The following is a 25803-nucleotide window of genomic DNA, read 5'->3' as shown; positions in this document are numbered from 1 at the left end:
GATATCAATTACAGGGGAAAATATGTAAAAAACACAAACACATGGAGGCTAAACAATACGCTACTAAATAACCAAGAGATCACTGAAGAAATCAAAGAGGAAATCAAAAAATACCTAGAAACAAAGGAAAATGAAAACATGATGACCCAAGACCTATGGGGTGCAGCAAAAGCAGTTCTAAGTGGGAAATTTATAGCAATACAATCCTACCTCAAGAAACAAGAAAAATCTCAAATAAACAACCTAACCTTACACATAAAGCAATTAGAGAAAGAAGAACAAAAAAACCGTAAAGTTAGCAGAAGGAAAAATATCATAAAGAACAGATCAGAAATAAATGAAAAAGAAATGAAGGAAATGATAGCAAACATCAATAAAACTAAAAGCTCATTCTTTGAAAAGATAAACAAAATTGACAAACCATTAGCCAGACTCGAGAAAAAAAGGGAGAAGACTCAAATCAACAGAATTAGAAATGAAAAAGGACAAGTAACAACTGACACTGCAGAAATACAAAAGATCATGAGAGATTACTACAAGCAACTCTATGCCAATAAAATGGACAACCTGGACGAAATGGACAAATTCTTGGAAAGCATAACCTTCTGAGCCTGAACCAGGAAGAAATAGAAAATATAAACAAGCCAATCACAAGCACTGACATTGACACTGTGATTAAAAATCTTCCAACAAACAAAAGCCCAGGACCAGATGGCTTCACAGGCGAATTCTATCAAACATTTAGAGAAGAGCTACAACCTACCCTTCTCAGACTCTCCCAAAATATAGCAGAGGAAGGAACACTCCCAAACTCATTCTACAAGGCCACCATCACCCTGATACCAAAATCAGACAAAGATGTCACAAAGACAGAAGACTACAGATCAATATCACTGATGAACATAGATGCAAAAATTCTCAACAAAATACTAGCAAACAGAATCTAACAGCACATTAAAAGGATCATACACCATGATCAAGTGGGGTTTATCCCTGGAATGCAAGGATTCTTCAATATATGCAAATCAATCAATGTGATAAACCATATTAACATATTGAAGGAGAAAAACCATATGATCATCTCAATAGATGCAGAAAAAGCTTTCAAAAAAATTAAACATCCGTTTATGATAAAAACCCTCCAAAATGTAGGCACAGGAGGAACTTGCCTCAACATAATAAAGGCCATATATGAGAAATGCACAGGCAACATCATTCTGAATGGTGAAAAACTGAAACCATTTCCTCTAAGATCAGAAACAAGACAAGTTTGTCCACTCTCACCACTATTATTCAACATAGCTTTGAAAGTTTTAGCCACAGCAATCAGCGAAGGAAAAGAAATGAAAGGAATCCAAATCAGAAAAGAAGAAGTAAAGCTGTCACTGTGTGCAGATGACATGATACTATATATAGAGAATCCTAAAGATGCTACCAGAAAACTACTAGAGCTCATCAATGAATTTGGGAAAGTAGCAGGATACAAAATTAATGCACAGAAATCTCTGGCGTTCCTATACACTCATGATGAAAAATCTGAAAGAGAAATTAAGGAAACACTCCCATTTACCATTGCAGCAAAAAGAATAGAATACCTAGGAATAAACCTATCTAGGAGATAAAAGACCTGTATGCAGAAAACTATAAGACTCTGATGAAAGAAATTAAAGATGATACAAACAGATGGAGAGATATACCATGTTCTTGGATTGGAAGAATCAACATTGTGAAAATGACTATACTACCCAAAGCGATCTACAGATTCCATGCAATCCCTATCAAACTCCCAATGGCATTATTCACAAAAATGAAACAAAAAATTGCACAATTTGTATGGAAACACAGAAGACCCCGAATAGCCAAAGCAATCTTGAGAAAGAAAACTGGAGCTGGTGAAATCAGGCTCCCGGACTTCAGACTATACTACAAAGCTACAGTGATCAAGAGAGTATCATACTGGCACAAAAACAGAAATATAGATCAATGGAACAGGATAGAAAGCCCAGAGTTAAACCCACACACATATGGTCACCTTATTTTTGATAAGGGAGGCAATAATATACAATGGAGAAAAGACAGCCTCTTCAATAAGTGGTGCTGGGAAAACTGGACAGCTACATGTAAAAGAATGAAATTAGAACACTCCCTAACACCATACACAAAAATAAACTCAAAATGGATTAAAGACCTAAATGTAAGGCCAGACACTATAAAACTCTTTGCGGAAAACATAGGCAGAACACTCTTATGACATAAATCACAGCAAGATCCTTCTTGATCCACCTCTTAGAGTAATGGAAATAAAAACAAAAATCAACAAATGGGACCTAATGTAACTTAAAAGCTTTTGCACAGCAAAGGAAACCATAAACAAGATGAAAAGACAACCCTCAGAATGGGAGAAAATATTTGCAAATGAAGCAACTGACAAAGGATTAATCTCCAAAATTTATAGGCAGCTCATGCAGCTCAATATCAAAAAAACAAACAACCCAATCCAAAAATGGGCAGAAGACCTAAATAGACATTTCGCCAAAGAAGATATACAGATTGCCAACAAACACATGAAAGGATACTCAACATCACTAAGTATTAGAGAAATGCAAAGCAAAACTACAATGAGGTATCACCTCACACCAGTCAGAATGGCCATCATCAAAAAATCTACAAACAATAACTGCTGGAGAAGGTGTGGAGAAAAGGGAACCCTTTTGCACTGTTGGTGGGAATGTGAACTGATACAGCCACTATGGAGAACAGTATGGAGGTTCCTTAAAAAACTAAAAATAGAGCTACCATGTGACCCAGCAATCCCACTACTGGGCATATACCCTGAGAAAACCATAATTCACTAAGAGTCATGGACCACAATATTCATTGCAGCTCTATTTACAACAGCCAGGACATGGATGCAACCTAAGTGTCCATCGACAGATGAATAGATAAAGAATATGTGACACATATATACAATGGAGTATTATTCAGCCATAAAAAGAAACAAAATTGAGTTATTTGTAGTGAGGTGGATGGACCTAGAGACTGTCATACAGAGTGAAGTAAGTCAGAAAGAGAAAAACAAAAACAAATACCGTATACTAACACATATATATGGAATCTAAAAAAAAAAAAATGGTTCTGAAGAACCTAGGAGCAGTACAGGAATAAAGACGCAGACGTAGAGAATGGACTTGAGGACACAGGTAAGCTGGGACGAAGTGAGAGAGTGGCATGAACATATATATACACTACCAAATGTAAAATAGATAGCTACTGGGAAGCAGCCACATAGCACAGGGAGATCAGCTTGGTGCTTTGTGACCACCTAGAGGGGTGGGATAGGGAGGGTGGGAGGGAGATGCAAGAGGGAGGAGATATGGAGATATATGTATATGTATAGCTGATTCATTTTGTTATAAAGCAGAAACTAACACCATTGTTAGCAATTATACTCTAATAAAGATGTTAAAAAAGAGACATACCTGTGTATTCCTAAAAATTATGATTAATTTTTCTTAACTTTAATAAAAAGTTGACATGCTAAACAGAATCTGAAATGATTTTTCACTTTATATTTTATAGAACATGAGATCATATTTATTCTTTTCACTTTTCAGTTCTTTGATATATTTTTTTTAATTTTATTTATTTATTTTGGCTGCGTTGGGTCTTCATTGCTGCGCACATGCTTCCTCTCTAGCTGTCGTGAGCAGGGGCTGCTCTTCGTTGTGGTGCGTGGGCTTCTCATTGCAGTGCCTTCTCTTGTTATGGAGCACAGACCCTAGGTGTGCAGGCTTCAGTAGTTGCAGCATGAGGGCTCAGTAGTTGTGGCGCATGGGCTTCGTTGCTCTGCGGCATGTGGGACCTTCCCGGACCAGGGTTCGAAGCCATGTCCCCTGCATTGGCAGGCAGATTCCTAACCACTGTGCCACCAGGGAAGTCTTCATATTATTATTGATGGTTTTGTCCACTTGATTTATCAATTACTGAGAAACGTGTATTAAAATCTCCCTAGTATGCTGTTAGATTTGTCAGTTTTTCCTTGTAGTTAGTTTCGGTTTTATTCATTTTGTGTGTATGCTGCTAGGCAAATTATCTTTAGAATTTTTATATTCTTCTCAGAAATTGAACCTCTTCTCATTACATGGTAACTTTCATTATTTATCATGGTGTTCTTTGTCATAAAGTCTAAAGTTATTAACATTGCTACACCAGCTTTCTTATGACTAGCATTTGCCAGTTATATCATTTTCTATGCTTTTAATTTTTCTGTACCTAAGGTTTTACATTTCTCACTTTTTAAAGAGCATATGGCCTTATTTTCTTGAAACCTAGTCTGACAGTCTTTGTCTTTCAATTGGAATAGTTACAATTTAATTTTTTGCAATGACAAGTACATTTGGTTTTACTTCTACCAATTTATTTTGTACTTTCTACCTGTCTCATCTTTTGTTTAATTTTTTTTCTTTCTTACCTTCTTTTGGATTGATTTTTTATTTCCACTGCCTCTTCTGACGATTTAGAATTTATAATCGCTACTTCTATTGTTCTAGATTCCCATATAAATTACAGCATGTATATTTAAGTTATTAAAGTCTAAAATTAATTATATATTTATGTTCTTCCCATGAAATTCAAAGCCTTAAAACACTTTAATCTAATCAGTCACTTCCAATTTGCACACTATCGTTGTTCTGTGTATTTCATTCTCTTCGCTTATCACCATCAATGTTTTATACAATTGATCTTCGTTTTAGACTTACATTGGGTTGGCCAAAAGGTTTGTTTGCTTTTTCCATAAGATGGCTCTAGTAGCACTTAGTCTTTAACTTCAATTTGAAACAATTTGTTAGATTGTATGTGACAGCTGACATATCAGCGTTCATTTAAAAAAAGACTTATCAAAATTGGTGAATTTTTGTGTAGCCATTTTAATATTGAAGACGGAAGTAAAAAAGCAATATTTTCGGTATATTATGCTTTATTATTTCAAGAAAGGTAAAAACAAAACCAAAACGTAAAAAAAGATTTGTGCAGTTTATGGAGAAGGTGCTGTGACTTATTGAACATGTCAAAAGTGGTTTCTGAAGTTTTATGCTGGAGATTTCTCACTGGACGATGCTCCACGGTCCAGCAGACCAGTTGAAGTTGATAGTGATCAAATTGAGACATTAATTAAGAACAATCAACGTTATACCACGTAGGAGATAGCCAACATACTCAAAAATATCCAAATCAAGTGTTGAAAATCATTTGCACCAGCTTGGTTATGTTCATTGCTTTGATGTTTGGGTTCCACATAAGTTAAGTGGAAAAAAACCTTCTTGACTGTATTTACACATGCAATTCTCTAGTTAAGCATAATGAAAACATTTTGTTTCTAAAACAAATTGTGACAGGCGATGAAAAGTGGATACTGTACAATAATGTGGAACAGAAGAGATCGTGGGGCAAGCTACATGAACCACCACCAACCACGCCAAAGCCTGGTCTTCATCCAAAGAAAGTGATGTTGTGTATAGGGTGGGATTGGAAGGGAGTCCTCTATCATGAGCTCCTTCCGGAAAACCAAATGATTAATTCCAACAAGTACCGCTCCCAGTTAGACCAACTGAAAGCAGCTCTCAGTGAAAAGCGTCCAAAATTAGTCAAGAGAAAATGCATAATCTTCCATCAGGATAACGCAAGACCGCCTGTTTCTTTGATGACTAGGCAAAAACTGTTACAGCTTGGCTGGGGGGTTCTGATTCATCCACTGTATTCATCAGACATTGCATCTTCAGATTTCCATTGATTTCAGTCTTCACAAAATTCTCTTAATGGAAAAATTCCAATTTCCTGGAAGACTGTAAAAGGCACCTGGAACTGTTCTTTGCTCAGAAAGATAACAAGTTTTGGGAAGATGGAATTATGAAGTTGCCTGAAAAATGGCAGAAGGTAGTGGAACAAAAGGGCAAATACATTATTCAATAAAGTTCTTGCTGAAAATGGAAAATGTGTCTTTTATTTTTACTTAAAAACCAAAGGCACTTTTTGGCCAACCCAAATACATAGATTTACAACTTTTTCACTAATCATTCCTTCTTGTATCTAAGAACCTTCCATCTGGAGATACCTTTACTATTCTTCAAGCACATCTTTTTAGAATTCTCTGTAGTAAGTGTCTGTTGGTATTAATCTTTCCCAGTTTCTATTCTTCTTGAAAATGTCTTTATTTCGCCTTGACTATTAGATATTTTGCTGGGTAATACTAGGTTGACAGTTATTTTCTCCGTACATTCACAAAATTCTACTTTTTTCTGGCTTTCATTGTTGCTGTTCAGAAATCAGTTCAATTCAATTGCCATTCTTTTGTAGATAGTCTAGTTTTCTCACAGATGATAGCTTTGAAGATATTATCTTTTTGGAGGGATTCTAAAGTTCGACTGTGAAGTTTCCAGGTGTGTATTTTTTATTATTTGTCCCAATTGGGATGGATTAGTTTCGTAAATATGAAGATTGATGCTTTTCGCTGGTTCTGAAAAATACTTAGCCATTATCTCTTCAAACATCCTCTCTCCTTCATATATCTCTTCTCTTTTTCTGAGACCCCGAATATTAGGCCGTCTCACTCTAGCCTTGTGTCTCCTCTTTTAACTATTTTTCATCTCTTTGTTTCTTGGTGTTTGATGCTGGATACTTTCTTCAGATCTAGCTTTGAATTTATTAATCCTCTTTCTCACCATGTCTAATCTACTATTAAAATCCATCCATTGATTATCTTTCTTCCTAGTACCAAGTTTCAAGGCAGACCATTTTCCTTGCTGTTCCCTACTTGGGGGGCTGGCAGCTTTATTTTTAGTTTACCCTTGCATACTCAGCCCGTTTGGGCTTGTGGGTTTCCAGCTATATGTGGGATTTCCCTTATGCTTCCTACATTGCGTGGAATCTAGTTTTTTCTCCTTTCTCCCATCCATAAGAGGCCATTACAATCAAAATCCAGCTTCATTGGGGTTTCGTCAGATGTCCTCAGAATGAAAGTATCTTTAGTAATCTGTTTACCTCTCTGGATTCATTGCTTCCTAACAGCTCATTAATGCATTTTAGGATTTTTAAAATTTTATTCTGCATTTGAGGATTTCACTGGGAGGTAAGTCAGAAATAGAAATTATCTACTATCTTATCTACTATTCTTCCAGAAATAGAAAATTGGTTTGTTTTCAATTGGGAATAAGAACAGACACCAAATCTAGCACACATTCCAGGTTTTTTATGAGCAATTCAAACAGATGTTGGATATGTGTAATATATGAAGAGCAAGTTGTAAATAAGCATGTATAGTATAACACAATTTTTGTAAAAATAAACATTAAAAAACCTTTAAACATATATTTGTTTACATATGTGTATGAGCATAGGGAAAGATGTAAAGAGCTACATATAAACTGTTTTGATCACTTCAGAATGGCTAAGACAGGGTGTGAGACAATAAGGGCAAAATACTATAAAAAGAGGGAAAATATACAAGTTATTAAAATGTACATATTCTTTCAAATATGTAAAAGTTTAATAAGACTACAGACAAGGACTGAAAGGTAACATGGACAAATATCTCAATGGTTTAGGTGTTATCTTCCCCAATTATAAATGAGTTAACCAGATGATCTTGCCTCTATAAAAATAGGGACAACTAGTATTTCTTGAGCACTTACTATGTGTCAGGCACTAAATAGGTGCTTGTTCTGCATTATTTTATTTGTCTTTACAACAACCCGGTGAGGAGAGGTACAAATGCTGAGAGAACGCATCCTAGGGAAATCTGATTAGTGATGGAGATCAGAAAGTCATCCTGAAGAAGGGATGATGAAGCCAAGTCCTGAAGAATGGGTAGGAGTTAAACTGGTGATTCAATCCAAGAAATTCAATCTAGGAAACTCAGTATATAATGACTCAATATTAACATTTTAATTGATTGGCAAAGGAAACTATATAGATTTTTTTAAGACCAAATTACAATTTTGCCCCTAAAGGGGAGCCAGTGTTCGACGTCCCAATGAGCTTGAGGCTTTGACCAAAGGGTCCTGTCACGGCTCTCTCTGGAAGGACCCAGGACACGTCTTCTCTAATGGAATGATAAGATCAATTCTATTTTTTAATTATTACTATTTTCCTTGTTGCTTTTAGGTTTTTTGTGACTTTGTTGTTTAGATGATGGGTTAAACAAAATAAACACTTAGGAGAAAGAGTACTGCCTGGGGATCTTAAGGGATGTGAGAGAATAAGAGAAAGTAGAACCTGATGGTGATGTGGTACAAAATGTGAGGTGTCTGAAAGGCTGTCATTATAAGATAAATGATGAACGCTGAAGTTTGAAGCTACTACCCTTAATCATTTATCATCTAGGTTTTCTGTGTTGTCCAATATGACGCTGCTAGCCACATCCAGCTATTTAAATTATTTAAGCTAAATAAAATGAAAGATTAAATTCCTCAGCCACTAGCCATATTTCAAGTGCTCAATAGATATTTGTGGCTAGCAGGTAATGCCCTGGAGAGCTCAGATATAGAACATTTCCACTGTTGTAGAAAGTTCTATTTGAACTGAGAACAATAGCTCAGAAGGGAACAGCCCTCTCTAGCGTCCTACTACACACTTACAAATACAATTTTCAGTGCAGCTTGTAATTGTCTAAAGTTTGATGTCTTACGTAGAAATTCTACCAACCTCAGTCAACATTTATTAACCACCTTCTAGATGCAAGCCATTGAACCAGCCACTTGAGGGAGGATTTAAAAAAAGAAAAAAAATTAGACATGACCACTGCCTTTAAGAAGTTCATTACCTGGAGAGGAAGAAAGATATGTTACCTGCTTCACGGGCTGGAAGAACTCAGGAAACTTCTCCTTAGGCACAATTTCTCCCAAGACTGAAACTGTCAAAGACACCACATTCTAAATACCCCAATTATAGTGTTCAAGTGAAGGTTTCTGCAACTTTGGGGACAATGGAATGAGATTTGCACAGTGACAACAAAGGCCTTTAACAGAGAATCCAAGACCAGGATTCTTTCAAAGCTTTCTCCCTTGCCCATTTTGAAGGCAGAATGGAGCATGGCCACACAGCATCACGTGGCCCAATGTGGTTCGCTGCTGTCCTTTACTAAATTTTCACGTTCCTCCAAAGAGGGAATGTAAATCGGCTTGTCTTGGCCTATTTTCTCATTTGTAAAATGAGCAAGTTGGACTACAAGACAATTCACTGCTGCTGCAAAAAGATCCTGCTCAAATGATTTATATTAATTTTTATCTGAAAATACGAGAAAGTGGGTTTCACTCATCTGGATTGACACGAAGCCCTCACCTGGGGGCTGTGTCAGAGGGTCTGTGGTCACATAAGGTTTGTGAGGAATCCTGAGGGAAGAGCAAGAACTCCACAGCGTGGAGGCTCTGCAGCTCTTTGCCTTATGGTGACGCATTACAGTTGGGGACCCAGTTAGTAGATGTGTATGTTATACCAATTAGATAATCAGTTTTTCTAAGATGGACAAATGATTTAAAAAATTCTGCCAAGGGCTTCCCTGGTGGCGCAGTGGTTGGGAGTCCGCCTGCCGATGCAGGGGACACGGGTTCGTGCCCCGGTCCGGGAAGATCCCACGTACCGCGAAGCGGCTGGTCCCGTGAGCCATGGCCGCTGAGCCTGCGCGTCCAGAGCCCGTGCTCCTCAACGGGAGAGGCCACAACAGTGAGAGGCCCGCCTACCACAAAAAAAAAAAAGAAAAAAAGAACGAAAAAATTCTGCCAAAAAAAAATGTAGACTGAAGATAACGCAAATAACGCACCTACAGGTTAAACCACATGAAATTGCCAATATTCGCTCAGTTTTTACATAAGAAAAATAGCAATTTAATATGGTTCAAACTAACGCTTGCAAACAACAAGGAAATGGCACTATTCCTGGTGCCAGCCAATCAGCCACATTATCAGGCAAAATAATGCCCACCCTAATGAGACTTTACAGAAAGCGAGTTCGAAGAAGGTGAAATTATCAAGATAATTAGAAATACGGACAATATACCCACTCACCTTAACTACGAACCTGCCTGTAAATATATACTCTGCCTTAAGATATTAGCTAACAACAGAATGAAGATACCAACGTGGCTTATTTGCTTCATCCTTACATGATTTTTAATTCTCTTTAGTGGTTTATTTTATAATGTACATAATATGTTAGTATAACAGTGCTGATTGGACTGTACAATCAAAACCTGTGTGGATGACTTCTTGATCGCCAACCACAGGGCCTCCGCAGGAACTCTGATGGGGATGGTTTATGTTCTGCTGCCATCTCGTGGCGAGCAAACTGGGAACATGCTTTTGGGAACAGTGGGGAGGATTGGTTTGGACGAGTGAACTCCAAATTTCTGGGGATTCTAGAGCCCAAAGAATCTGAGTTATCAAGCGTGTCACTGCCACAACACCTGGAAAGTTTCACAACCCAAACCAGTCTCAGGTCAGAGTCTTATGACCTCAGCAGGTAATCTCACTTCTTTGGACCCCTCTTCCCTTACCTGTAAAATGTTGACAATTTTCTAACTCTAGATGAACTGCAAAAACACTTGCAGTTCTAAAATGGCTATGATATTAATCGTGTCATTTTTTATTTTACTAGTTTCCACACTCTTATTTACTTTCATTTCTTATTCCATAAAGAGCTCTAGCATCTCAGAGTTAGTGCCCCTTTCTCTGTTTCTATCACACTGTGTAAACATCTGACTCTTACAGTGCTTACTAGGTTAGTGTTTCGGTTTTTGTTGTTGTTGGTTGAGTTTGGTTCAATTTTACTTCTTATTTTGATATAACTATAGATTCACAGGAAGGGGGGGAAGTGTACAGGGAGATCCAGTGCATCCTTCTCAACCTCCATCAATGGTAACATCTTACACAACCACGGTACATGAGCAAAACCAGGAAACTGACTTTAGTGCAACCCACAGAGTTTATTCAGATTTCACCAGTTTCATACGCACTTAACGTTTGTGTGTGTGTGCGTGTGTGTATAAGTTGTTCTTATGCAGTCTGTTATTTTAGATTCTCCGGCTCCTAGCATAGTGCCTGGCAGATAAATAACTTCCCTCAAATGTTGGTGAAGGGAGACAGAGGAAGAAAGGAAAGAAGGATGAGGGGAGGGAAGGGCAGAAGGGACTCCTGTTGATTAATAAAGTAAATCAAACAATCCACAAAGTAACAGCAATGCTTAAGTAACTTTTTCTGAGATAACATGGTAGATCAATGTTAAAACCCAGCTTTTCTAGAATTAGTCATTTTTTTAAAATATTACCCAACAGATTTTTATAATCCAATCTTCAAGACATCCATGCAAATTATAGACTTGGAGTTTTCAGAGGCCATTTCAGTGGCTGATGAGGCCCTAACGTGCATGTTTTCTTATTCTTTTCTTCTTTTAACACCATTTCTAAACGTGCTGCTGAAGGCTTGTTTTACTGCAGATAGTGACTTTACTCTCTGAGCCTCAGTTTTTCCACCTGAAAAATGGCAAGTGTCCCTCTCAGAAATGATATTCTAGTGATTCTGTGGTTCCACAATATCAGACTTCCTTTTCAGAACTACTCTTTTTATTACAAATAAAAGATCAAATATGAATGTATTTGAATGTATAAATATTTGTTTGTAACAAAAATATAAAAAGCATTGAAGAAGTAAATTCAAATCACCTATAATCTCATACACTGATGATGCGGTATTAATATTTTTACAAGTTATCTGATTTCAGTCCTTTTTAAACCTGTTCATTTCACTTTATGTATGTGTGTGTGTGTGTCTATACACACATACAAATACCTATAGAAAAATAATATATTTAATTGGGAATCAAACTGTACTTGAAGTTTTGGGGCTCTAAGACCCCCAGAAGTTCTGAGCTGTGTGTCTTTTTCTATTTAAGTTATCTCGAGGGTACTGCCTCAGATCATGAAAGTCTTCCAGTATTTGTAGGCTATTCCATAATTCTGACATATTGTTAATATATTTAATCATTTCCATATTGTCAGACATTTACTCTCCCCTGCTCTTTTTCCTACTATGAATAAACCTGATATGAACACGCTTGTATGATCGCATAGTCAAAGCATATTTATTTAAGACTCTTGATACAAGCCTATACTGATGAATAATATTCCAAAAAGGTAGTTACAACTTACATCTCTGCTAAGTGCAGATGCATACTTTCATTACACCTTTGCCAAAATAATTATTATTTTTAAAACGTTGCCTAGGGCTTCCCTGGTGGTGCAGTGGTTGAGAGTCCGCCTGCTGATGCAGGGGATACAGGTTCGTGCCCCGGTCCGGGAAGATCCCACATGCCGCGGAGCGGCTAGGCCCGTGAGCCATGGCTGCTGAGCCTGCGCGTTCGGAGCCTGTGCTCCACAACAGGAGAGGCCACAATAGTGAGAGGCCTGCGTACCGCATTAAAAAAAAAAAAAAAAAAGTTGCCTAAAATCTTATAGTTAGAAAATTATATCTCCTTGTTTTTATTTATATTTAAAAGCTAATAAAGCTAAACTTCTGTGTGCTTGTCAAATAACATTATATTTATCAAACAGCGTGGTATTATATTTGCAAATTCTCTGTACTTTGCCCCTTATTTCCATTAGGGTGTTAGTGTTTTGTTAGTAATGTCATATTAATTTATATATTATGGATTTGAAGCCTTGTCATATTTGTTGTTCAATTTTTGCCCCTAATATTTATGAAAACTATCTACAATTTTCTTAACATCTCTTTCACGTTCTTATTCTCAAAAATCCATTCTCTAGAATCACTTAAATATTTAGGTACTTTTTCCTTTCACTTATGATTTCAGTTTTTATATTTAAATTTTAATACCTAAGAAGTGACTATGGTATGAGGTGAGCTACTGTAGCATCATTTTTTCCTGACTAGTTCTTCTTCTCAAGAATTTAGGAATCTACCTCTTGCTTGTTTCCGCCATATTTAGACTGGAACTAGGCCATTGGCTTTCCTGGGTCTCCAGCTTGCAGGCGGCAGATCGTGGGACTTCTCGGCCTCCACAACTGCATGAGCCAATTCCTCATGGTCAATCTCTTCCTACATAGGTATGTAGATCCTCTTAGCTCTGTGTCTCTGGAGAACACCGACTAATACAGTAGAGGAGAAGGACAAATAAGTAACTGGCATAGAGTGTGATCAGTGACACAGAAGAGCACCTGTTACAAGAGAAGGCTGAGAAGATGTCTCTACGGGGATCTAAAGAGATCTGGGAAGGTTTCACAGAAGACACAATGCTCGAGGTAGGAATACTGGGCCTTCAGTACAAATACCGGGCCCACTCACACCCTCCAAAATGTTGCTGGTGAGCACCCGGTCTAATCCAGGGTTTCTCAACCTCAGCCCTATTGATACTGGGGACTGGATGATTCTCTGTGATAGTGCTGTTCTATGCATTCCAAGATGTTTAGCAGCGTCCCTGGCCTCCACCTACTAGATGCTAGGAGCACCTGCTCTCACACACAGCTGTGACCACCAAAAGTGTGGTGGTCACAGACATTGCCAAATGTCCCCAGGGGGCCACAAAGAACCTGGGTTGAGAACCACTGGTCTAATTCTGTCTCTTCTCTTTCTGAGAGCAAAAATGAAAGTCTGGATAATGTAAGAGAGCACAGGACTCTCAGGCTTCAGTTGGTTACCCATCCTCCCCAGAGACAGTGTAAATAGTCCTGCAGTCCTTAAAGAAAAAGCTTCTTTAGTCAACACAGCCTACAAGGAAGAATTGCATGAAGAGAAGGTTGTCCCATACTCCTTTTGAAAGATTCAGAGACTCTCATAATATCAGCTCCTTCACTGGCAGCACAGCATGAACAAAAAATGTTTATGCACAAAATGTATATATCCATAGAAGAAGCCCATTTTATCGAGTTATTTACAGCACCATGGTATTCTAGTACCACAAGTTCATTGGAAATTGTTTAGGTCAGTGGTTCCTAAACTCTCGTGCTGCTTGGCAAATGTGCAGATTCCCAGGCCCCGCCCTACCCTCTTGCTCCTTGCAGTAAGGAGCAGAGCCTGGCAATCTGTTTTTGGTAAGTGCCCCAGATGGTTCTTCTGATCAGGGAAATTTAAACAACACTGTTCTAGGGCAGCCTTTCATTTCCCCAGAGGAGACAGCTGAGCACCAAGGAAGTGATTTTCCCAGGATCCCCCGAGTAGAAAGTGACAGATCCTGGACTCTGGCCCCAGAGCTCTTTCCCTTTCACCAACCTGAGGCCAGCAGGGTCAGTGAATCCCTCAGGAAGAAGGCATGGGAAGGGGCTCTCCCAGGTGGGGTGGCAGGAGGGTTCAGAAGTGGTTAAGCAAATCATCTGATTTTATATAGGTCAGGGGTCAGCAAAGTTTCTCTGTAAACGACCTGGGAGGAAAGTCTCGACTTTGCAAGCCCTGTGATCTGTCTTAAGTGGATGTGGGTCCGAAACAGTATAGACAATACCTAGACAAATGGGCATGTCTGGGTTCCAAAAAACACTGTGTTTACAAAAAACAGGGTACTGTGGTTTTCTCACCCTTGATGTAAATGACATTTGGCAAAAGAAAAAAAAAAATCAAAAGTAGCCTTGAAAGGGGTTGAGGGGGAACAACTGGTAAAGAAGGAGGGCTGAAGTCTGGTCAGTAGTCCAAGAACTGCAAATAAAAATTTTATGCTACTCAGTAAAGTGTGTCTTAAATGACCTTCGACAGGATAAAAAGTCAATAAGTAAGTAAACTAGATAAACTGCTGTCCTTGTTTGAGTTCTCTAGAAGGCAACCCTGAAGTCAGGAGTCAAGTAAAAATACTCTTAGGGAATTAGGGATGTGAGACAGAGAAGGGCAATCAGGTAATGCTAGATTCTTTTCAAGTTCACTACCACTGTGGGCTTAACCCTGTAGCAAAGCAGAAAAGTAGGAGTTTTATGTGTTATGTCAAAGATTTAAGTCTTTAAGCCTTTTTGAGTTTATTTTTGTGTATGGTGTGAGGGAGTGTTCTAACTTCATTGATTTATATGTGGCTGTCCAACTTTCCCAACATCACTTGCTGAAGAGACTATCCTTTCTCCATTGTACATTCTTGCCTCTTTTGTCATAGCTTAATTGACCCTATATTTGTGGGTTTATTTCTGGGCTCTCTATCCTGTTCCATTGACCTATGTGTCTGTTTTTGTGCCAGTACCATGCTGTTTTGATTATCATAATTTTGTAGTATAGTTTGAGATCAGGGAACTTGATAATTTCAGCTTTGATCTTTCTCAGGATTGTTTTGGCTATTTGGGGTCTTTTGTGATTCCCTACAAATTTTAGGATTATTTGTTCTAGTTCTATAAAAAACGCAATTGGTAGTGTGATAGGGCTTGCAATGAAGATTGTATGGTAGGATGAATATGTTAACAATATTAATTCTTCCAGTTTATGAGTATGATATATTCCATTTATTTGTGTCTTCTTCAATTTCTTTATCAGTGTCTTATAGTTTTCATTTTAACACCTCCTTTGTTAAATTTATTCCTAGGTATTTTATTCTTTTCAATTATAGGTGTATAAAAATGCAACCAATTTTTGCATATTAATTTTGTATCCTGCAACTTTACTGAAAATATCCCACTTAATTATAGCCTATGATCCTTTTAATGTATTGTTGAATTTGGTTTGCTAATATTTTCTTGGGGATTTTTGCATCTGTATTTATGAGTGATATTGGCCTATAATTTTCTTTTTTTCTTTTATCTTTGTCTGGTTTTGGTATCACGGTGACACTGGCTTTGTAGAATGAGTTTGGAAGCATTCCTTCCTCTTTAATTTTTTGAATAATTTGAGAAGGATAAGTATTAACTCCTCTTTCAATGTTTGGTAGAATTCACCTGTGAAGCTGTCTGGTCCTGGACTTTTAGTTACTGGGAGTTTTGAATTACTGATTCTATTTCATTACTAGTAATCAATCTATTCCGATTTTCTATTCCCTCATGACTCAGACTTGGAAGATTGTATACTAGACATTTATCCATTTCTTCTAAGTTGTCCAACTTGGTATATAATTTTTCATAGTAGTCTCTAATGATCCTTTGTATTTCTGTGGTATGAGTTGTAACTTCTCTTTCATTTCTCATTTTATTTATTTGGGGCCTCTTTTTTTCTTGATGAGTGTGGCTAAAGGTTTGTCAATTTTGTTTATCCTTTCAAAGAACCAGATTTTAGTTTCATTGATCTGTTCTATTGCTTTTTTAATCTCCATTTATTTCCACCCTGATTTTTATTATTTCCTTCATTTTACTAACTTTGGGTTTTGATAGTTCTTCTTTTTCTAGTTCTTTTAGGTATAAAGCTAGATTGTTTGAGATTTTTCTTGTTTCTTGAGCTAGGCCTGTATCGCTATAAAGATCCCTCTTAGAACTGTTTTTGCTGTGTCCCATAGATTTTGGAAAGCTGTGTTTCCATTTTTTTTGTCTCAAGATATTTTCTTATTTCCTCTTTGATGTCTTCATTGACTGATTGTTTAGTAGCATATTGTTCAGTGTCCACATGTTTGTGTTTTTTCCAGTTTTCTCCTTGTAATTGATATCTAGTTTCATACCATTGTGTTGGAAAAGATGCTTGATATGATTTAAATCTTCTTAAATTTATTGATACTTGTTTTGTGGCCTAACATGTGATCTATACTGAAGACTGTTTATGTACATGTGAAAAGAATGTGTATGCTGCAGTTTTTGGATGGAACATTATATATCTATTTAGGCTATTAGTCTAATGTGTCATTTAAGACCAATGTTTCCTTATTGATTTTCTGTCCAGATCTATTTATTGATTTAAGTCAGATATTAAAGTCCCCTATTATTATTGTATTATTATCAATATCTCCCTAATGTCTATTAATATTTGCTTTACATATGTAGGTGCTCCTAAGTTGGGTGCATACCTACAAATGTTATATCCTCTTGTTGGATTGACTCCTTTACTATTATGTAATATTCTTCTTTGTCTTTTGTTACAGTCCTTGTTTTAAAGTCTATTTTATCTGATATAAGTATTGCTACCCCAGCTTTCTTTTTGTGTCCATTTGCTTGGAATATCTTTTCCATTCCTTCACTTTGAGCTTGTCTGTGTCTTTAGATCTGAAGTGAGTCTCTTATAGGCAGCATATAGATAGGTCTTCTTTTTTTATCCATTCAGTCACCCTATGTCTTTTAATTGGAGAATTTAATCCACTTACAGTTAAAGTGAATATTAATAGGTATGTACATATAGCCATTTTGTTGACTATTTTCTGGTTGTTTTTGTAGTTCTTCTCTGTTCTTTTCTTCTTCTCTTGTTCTCTTTCCTTGTGGTTTAGTGATTTTCGCCTTTAGTATTATGTTTGGATTCCTTTCTCTTTATTTTTGGTGTACTTATTATAGGTTTTTGGTTTGTATTTACCATGAGGTTCATATATAACAATCTATATATAAAGTAGTCTATTTTAAGTTGATAGTCTCTTAAGTTTGAGTACATTCTAAAAGCACTATATTTTTACTTCTCTCTTCCACATTTTGTTTTTAATGTCATATTTTACATCTTTTTATTTTGTATATCCCTTAACTACTTATTGTAGTTATAGTTGATTTTACTACTTTTGTCTTTTAACCTTTCTACCAACTTTATAGTTGACCCACTGCCCTTACTATATATTTGCCTTTACCAGTAAGATTGTTTTCTTTCATACATTTTCCTATTTCTAGGTATGGCCTTTTCTTTTCTACTTAAAGAAGTCCCTTTAACATTTCTTTTAAGGTTGGTTTAGTAGTGATGAACTCTTTTAGTTTTGCTTGTCTTGGAAACTTTACCTCTCCTTCGATTCTGAATGAAGCTTGCCAGATAGAGGATTGTTGGTTGTAAGGTATTTTTCCTTTCAGTATCTTAAATATATCTTGCCACTCCCTTCTGACCTAGAAAGTTTCTGCTGCAAAATCCACTGATAGTCTTATGAGGGTTCCCTTATACTTAACTAGATTTTCCTCTTGCTTTTTAAATTCTCTCTTTATCTTTAACCTTCGACATTTTAATTATATGTGTCTCAGTATGGATCTCTTTGAGTTCACTTTGTTTGGGATTCTCTGTACTTCCTGGACCTGGATGTCTTCTTCCTTCCCCACATTAGGGAAGTTTTCAGCCATTATTTCTTCAAATAAGTTTTCTACCCCTTTCTTTCTTCTCCTTCTGGAACCCCTATGATATAAATGTTAGTATGTTTGATGTTATACCAGAAATCCCTTAAATTATCCCCATTTTTTTCAATTATTTTGTCTTTTGGCTATTCTGGTTGGGTGATTTCCATTACCCCGTCTTCTAGATCACTGATCCATTCTTCTCTATTATCTAATCTGCTTTTGATTCCCTCTAGTGTATTTTGTTTATTTCTGTTGTATTCTTTAGCTCTGATTGGTTCTTTCTTATATTTTCTAACTCTTTGTTGAAGTTCTTCTCCTGGATTTAGTGAGCATCTTTATGACAATTACTTGGAATTATTCATCTGGTAGATTACTTATTTCCATATCAATGAAGCGTTTTTCTGAGGTTATGTCTTGCTCTTCTGTTTGGCACATGTTTCTGTTTTCTTATTTTGCTTGGCTCTCTGTGTTTTTTTCTAAGTATTAGGCAGTCTTGAAGGAGTGGCCTTGTGTAGGTGAGGATCCTTCTCATTCAAGCCTGCCCTAGCTCTTGATTGTCTCTCAAATCTTTGTGGCTCTCTATACGACCTGATTTTTTTTTTTTGGGCCATATCCCACAGCATGCAGAATCTCCCTGACCCAGGATGGAATCCGCACCCCCTGCAGTGGAAGCACAGAGTCTTAACCACTGGACCACTAGGGAAGTCCCCAACCTGATTTATTCTTGATATGCCCCTGTCAAGGGTGTGCCGAGACCTGCCAGTGTTCCAAGGCAAAGACTCTCATTTAGCACCCAGTTTCAAGCTGACTGGAAGCCAGACCCTCAGGTAGCAGCTGTTAAAGTACACAGATATATACAGTCCTGTGGGGTCACAATTGTAATCTCTGCTGGCCTCTGGACCAGGAGATCTGGAGGTGTCCCCTGGATGACAGTTGCAAAAATCAAAGCTCCTGATGAGGGTATAAGCTCCTTTCTGGGGAGTCTCACTGAGTTGTAGCAAGGCTGAAGGGGTACACAATGATGGTGTTTCCCTGCTTACATTCCCTGGGAGTGCCTCCTTAGCCTCTAGGTGTGCAGAAAACATGAAGCCTGTCCCTCAGGGTGATACTCCAGGCTAAGTAAACAGGCCTTTTTCATAAAAAGACTGGGATGTGTTCCAGTCTGCTGTCAGTGTGGTGCCCTGGGGGTGGTGACCTGCCAAGAACTGTATTCCTGATTATTACAGTCCTATGGAGCTCAGGAACATCAGCCTCCTTGACCACCAAGTGCAGACAATCAAGGGGTGTGTCCCCTGTGTGGACTGCATGTAACTCAGCAGCTGAAAAGTGTAGGGGTTAGGACTTGCTCTCTTGCTTCAGAAAGGCATCAGGAAATGACTTGACTGCATGCACCCACAGGTTTCAGCAATGCAGCAGGAGAGAGCCTTGTATGTACAGGTATCAGTTTTAACTCCAGCCCCAGCCAGGGAGTGGGGAAGTGCTACAACCAACAGGGCTTTTGGTTTCAGCAAGGCTGTTAATGCTGTGACTGCTCACCCATATCAGAGCTCTCCCACCTGTGCTAGCAATGTTAGGTGGGAAGCACAACAATGGTGTCCACCAGTGCCTACATCTCCAGGGACAATTTCTACCATCCCCTGCCCATCCAGCCAATGCTTTTAGCTTCGTAAATGACTCTCCTTCACATAGAGTCACTGCACTTTTCAAACTGCTGCTGTTTTACTGGGTCTCAGGGTGAACGAGGCCACAGGCAAGCCTTTTAAGAGGGCACTTCGGGATCTTTGGTTATCAGCTCCATTGGTTTTCTAAGCCAGACAGTTTGCAGGCTCATCTCTCTGGTGTATATTCCAGGGGACAGGGTGCCTGATGTGGGATGTCAGCCCCTCAGTCATGCAGGAGAAGCAGCCATCTGGTGAGATCCCTCCCTATGTGTGCCATCACACCAAGGTGAGGTTTTGGCAAGAGTGTTTCTCTGCCTCTCCTACCCCTCTCAGTGTGGTCCTTTTTATCCACTGTTGTGGAGCAGGTGTTCAGCCAGTTTTCAGGTTCTTTTCAGAGGGAACTGATCCGCATGTAGCTGTATATTTGTTGTGTCTGTCAGAGGAGGTAAGTTCAGACTCTTCCTATGCCACCATCTTGATTCAACTGCCCTCCCTCTAAGTTTTAGTCTCTATCTGCAAGTGGGGATATTTAAACTTTCCCTGATTGCTTATTGTCATGAACATTATAAGCAGTCAAAAATAATACCTATTATTACCGTTTGGGTATTTCTGCCAAGCTATGAACATTTCAACACTGAAATCACTCAGCCTCACTCAACACTGAAATCACTCAGTATCACTCAACACTGAAATCACATGGACTAAAAGTCAGGGCTTAGTCATAATGAATATCAGGGTAAGAACTCAGAAAACCATGTGTACTAGTCAGGGATCCCCAGAGAAACGGAATTAATTAGATAATAGAGAGATATACAGAAAAAGATTTATAGTGAGGTATTGGTTCATATGATGATAAAGGCTAAGAAGTCCCACAGTCTGTAAGTTGGAGTCCCAAGAAAGCCAGTGGTATAGTTCTAGCTCAAACCTGAAGGCCTAAGAACCAGGAGAGCTGACAGTGTGAGTCCCAGCCAGAGTTCAAAGGGCCCAAGAACAAGCACCACTGATGTCCAAGGGCAGGAGATGCATGTCCCAGCTCAAACAGAAAGCAAATTTGCCCTTCCTCCACCTTTTTGTTCTATTCAGGCCCTTAACACATTGGATGACGCCCAGCCACATTGGTGAGGGTGATCTTTACTCAGCCTATCAATTCAAATGCTAATATCTTCCAGAAACATCCTCACAGAGATACCCAGAATTAATGTTTCATCAGCTATCTGGACATCCCTTAGCCCAGTCAAGTTGACACATGAAATTACCCATCACACCATCCTCCAAGAGGTTAGTGTTGAGTGTTACTTTATCAGAAGCTTCTTCTGTTTGGAAAGCACCCACCTATATTTTAGAACAAGAGCTCTGAAGAAGAGCAAAGTAGCAGCAGCCTAATGGAACTCAGCTGGTTATGGAGAGGTCACGTGAATGAGTCTTCAAAAACATACATTACCTACTTTTAGACGAGAACTTTTGGCCCATGTGAATATCAGAGCGTTTCAACTAACAAACCTCATAGGGTCTATAGTAGGTTATATGGCAAAAAGAAGTGTCCATGTCTTAACCCCCAGAACCTGTGAATGTGACCTTGTTTGGACAAAGAGTCTTGGCAGACATTAAAGGTCTCAAGATGAAATTATCCTTGATTATACAACAGATGGCCCCTCAATCCAATGCCAAGTGTTGTTCTAAGAGGCACACAGAGGGGAGACAGAGGGGTAAGAGGAGACAACCAGGTGAAGATGGGGCAGAGATTGGAGTTATGCAGCCACAAGCAGGGGAACACCTGGAGGAAATAAGGCAGGACTCTCCCCTATAGCCTTCTTAGGGAATGTGGCCTCCAGAACTACAAGATGATAAATTTGTTGGTTTTACGCCACTCGGTGGTAATCTGTTATGACAGTCCTAGGAAACTAATATAGTATCTAAGAGCAAAAGAAACCACATTCAATTCCAAGAAACGATTTGAGCTCATCCAGAGCCATGTAAGGAAAACTATCAAATGACAGGAAGAAAGGTTGAGCACAGTAAAGAAGACAAAGTTTTGAAATCACAAAAAGTATGTCAAAAAATTTTAAACGCAAAAAAATTAAGTTTTTTTAACTCAAAACAAAAATGAAGTGCCTGTGCTTGTACGTGCAATTCTCCAGTCCTTTGAAGGAAAGCCGTGGTACGTTCTGTTTACAGAGCGTTTCAGTAACTGCTGACGCTGTTTTCACTGTGTGGTAAAAGCTGTCCAGCCCTCACCATGAAGGCCTTATCACTACAGTGCAATCTGGCCCAACTGCCAACATCTGCGCCTCTTTACCTGGGGTTTCCTCTGGCCACCAGAGCCTGCTCTGCCTGGGACACATGGCAAGGTGGAGTGCTGGGAAAGATAAGGCCCCAGGAGTATCCGTCAAGCAGGGTTTAACTGGAGTTGAGATATACACTCCCCCATGCCCCAAATCTTGGCTGGGATTCTCTGACCACTGAGTCACCAGCAGGACTAAGCCCCAAATGCCTAGAGCACTGACCTGCTCCACGATGGTTGCTTCCCTTCCCATCTCCTCTCCCTACTCCCCTACCAATGTCTCCTGGGATCACCTCCCAAATAAACCACTTCCCCTTAAATCCTTGTCTGCTTCTTGAGGAGCCCAAACTAAGACAGATTGCAAAAGCACTGAGCTGGAAGCAGTTCAGAACCAAAAAGCATAACATGAAGCCTTTGTCTTCTTTAAGAATTCATTTTGAACCACCTGCCGATTTCATGTTAACATTAGAAAAGGATCTAAATGTTAAACTGCCCTTGCTTGACATCCACATCTGCCACATTTATTCCAAGGAGATACACGCTGAGCTGCAGAACTCCTCTCTTTTTCTCAGCCTCAAACCCACCTTCCATCAAGAGGTGAGTTCTAAACCCAAAATATATCTCACATCAGTCTGCTACTCTCCTTTGCCACTGCCACTTCTCTGCCCTGATTCATCCCATCGCCACCTCCTGATAGATTGGCCATCCCCTGCTAGGCTGTCACAACAGCCTCCTGACTGGACCGTCCCCTCTTCCACTCTGGACTCTTGCAATCTACTCTCTGCAGAGCAGCTAAAGAAATCACCTAAAAACAGAAATCAGTTAGTGTCACTCCCTTCAGAAAAATCCTCAGCAGCTTCCCACTGCACATAGAATAAAATCCCAACTCCTCCTCCTGGCCTCCAAGATTTCCCCAGCTTCCATCTTAAGCCACTGTCCTCTCACAATGCTCCAGGAGCCTCAATTTCCTCGCAGTTCCGAGAAGGGACCCAGCCTCTCCCAGCCTCCAGAACTCTGTGCTTGTCCTTCCCTCTTCCTCAGATACTCTGCCCAGACTCCGGATATAGGACTCCTCCATACCTTTCAGCTCTCCTTCTCTGAAGGTCTTCTCCAATGACCTTCTCTAAAATCATCCATCCATGTACCCCACTATATCATCCTCTAGCATTTTACCTTGTTTACTTCCTTCACAGAACCAATAACAAGTGCTATTTGTTTCATTTCTTTGTTATTCATTCATTCAAAGAAATATACACTCAGCCCTTATTATGTGGCAGATCCGGTCCCCCTGCCAGGTGTGGGAGGTTTACAGTGATAAAAAAAACAGCCACAGCCCCACCATCACTGGGGAAAGTCTATTGAGAGAGATAGTTTTTTAAAAAATAATAACACATGCAATTTAAAAACTGGCAAAGTGAGAAGTGTTATGTACAGGGTACCATGAGACCTCAAACTAGAAAAATTTGGCCTAGTTAGGGAAAGCATCCCCAAGAAAATAAAAAATGATCTGAGGGTCTCTGCAGGAAAGGGTTAACTCAGCAGACCTGGGTTGTTCAAACCCTGCACATTCCCAAGAAAGGTTAGGATGGGCCCTGGAAGATGAGCTCTGAGCCCTTTGGAATGTTCTGCCTGTCAAGAGTGTTTCTGTATGCCTAAGGCCCTGGGCCACGTGGTACCAGTGTGATCAGCTAGTTTATGTTAACAGTATGATTATGGAGAATGCCAAGTTTTTGTTCTGGGAGGTTAGAGTCTGAGTAGCTGAGGTCGGTCACAAGGTACTGCCAGCTTACGTACAATCTTCGGTTAAAAACCCTGAACACCCACTTGGGCGAACTTCCCTGGCTGCCACCACTTTACTCGTGTTGTCATCATTGGTGGGAGGATGAAGGGGGTCTGTGCAACTCCACTGGGAGAGGACACCTGGAACCTTGCGCCCGGTTTCTCCTGGACTCTGTCCCATGAGCCTTTTCCATTTTCTGATTTTAATCTGTTTCTTTTCACTGTAATAAGCTGTAACCATGAATACAATAGCTTTTCTGAGTCCTGTGAATTCTTCTAGCAAATCATCCAGCCTAAGGTCGGTCTTGAGGCCCGCAGACACAGGGCTAAAGAGAGCATTCAAGACAGAGGGGACAGCAGGCCCCAAAGCCCTGTGAGAGCCCTGAGCACAACAATGTAAGAAGCCTGACCAATGCTAGTTAGGTGGGAGTGGAAAGGCAAGTAGGAATGGGATACAAGATCCCTGCATTCTCTCTTCACCACGAATGGCAGCCCCATAACGGTAGACACGGACCCGCTTGTTTACCAAGGCATCCCTAGCACCTACCAGGATGCTTGACACATCGTAGATGCTCAAAAAATATTTGTTAAATAAATGGATAACAAAGGAACAAATAAATAAATGAGTGAGTGAATGAATGAATCTGGGCTTTACGTTACATCCTATAGCAAAGGTAATTATTTTTTTTAATTGAAATATAGCTGATTTACAATGTTGCGTTAGTTTCTCGTGTGCAAAGGTAATAATCATTGATAATTGTTACCCATAATCATTTCTCAATAACTCAAGCTTGCTCAGTCAGATGTAATTACTTGGATAATACAATTGCAGCAAGACAGTCAAAACACTAGAAAAAAAAACTTATCCTAAAATATTTCAAACTTCATCTGAAGTTTGCAGATGATTTCCTGAATGTGCTGCAGTAACACATGGAAAATGTAGAATTTACCTGCAGGATAGACTTTGAACTTGCACAGTAATAAAAGTTCCTTATAACTTCCCAACTTTTATAACTTTCCCCTGACTCAAGTAAGGGAAAGTTAAATGGGGTCATTATTGTTCCCATTTTATAGACAAGAAACTACAAAATTACTGCTCTGTCCAAAGTCGCAAGCATATTAGCAGCAGAGCAAAGATTATACTTCTGGACTTCCAAATGTTCCTGGAACGGAGCTCATTACCTTCAGGGAAAAGCAGATTGGAGGAGAGGAAGGGAGATGCGGCCTTGGGTAAGGTCAGGCTCTGACGCTCACTAGCTGAGTGACATGGACACATCCAAAGAAAATTCCCGTTGAAGCCTGTGCATATAATTACTGGTGCAAGGACGCATACTTAGCTTTCATTAGATTCTCAGAGCGGTCGGTGACCCCAAAATGGTGAAGAACAGCCAGTATCTATTTGCGTGGTCAGTTACCAACAGGACAAGAAATGGCTGTGTTCAGGTTCTGGAGTGTGACTGGTTTGGAATCCAGTTCAGCTATTCCTAGTTCTTTCCTGAAGTCTGTGGCTCAGTTTTCTCATATATAAAATGGGGGTGAAAGAATACAGACCTCATGGAGTCACTGTGACGACTAAACAAGATAATGCCTGTAAAGTGGACAACATACGGCACGTCTCAATAAACGTCAGCCACTACCACTATCGCCCCAAGTCATCCAACATGGAAATCTGTGGGGTCCTTGTGGGTCATCCTCTCCCTCACCCACAGCGTTCAGTCAACAACAACTATGACTGATTTTCAACCTGAAACTCCTCAATTCATTCACCTCGTTTTCACCCAAATTTCATTTCTCTAATCAAGGTCCTAGCCTGTCTTCCAGAAGACCTCCATGCTTTGCCACCCTTGAATCCTCCCTCCACTGGGGTGACCAGTAGGCACTAAAATCCTAACATGACTTAA

General features: G+C 39.2%; 1 long non-coding RNA gene across 1 annotated transcript in view; it reads right to left on the bottom strand.

Annotated features, from left to right (window-relative positions):
* Window positions 1–25803, bottom strand: part of LOC132598053 (uncharacterized) — a 114652-nt gene that overhangs the window by 87949 nt on the left and 900 nt on the right. The gene's annotated exons all lie outside the window — the stretch shown is intronic.

The sequence above is a fragment of the Globicephala melas genome, chromosome 10 (genome assembly GCF_963455315.2).
Source record: "Globicephala melas chromosome 10, mGloMel1.2, whole genome shotgun sequence".
Taxonomy (NCBI): Eukaryota; Metazoa; Chordata; class Mammalia; order Artiodactyla; family Delphinidae; genus Globicephala; species Globicephala melas.
The sequence above is the reverse complement of the archived record's forward strand: the minus strand, read 5'-3'. Positions and strand labels throughout refer to the sequence as shown.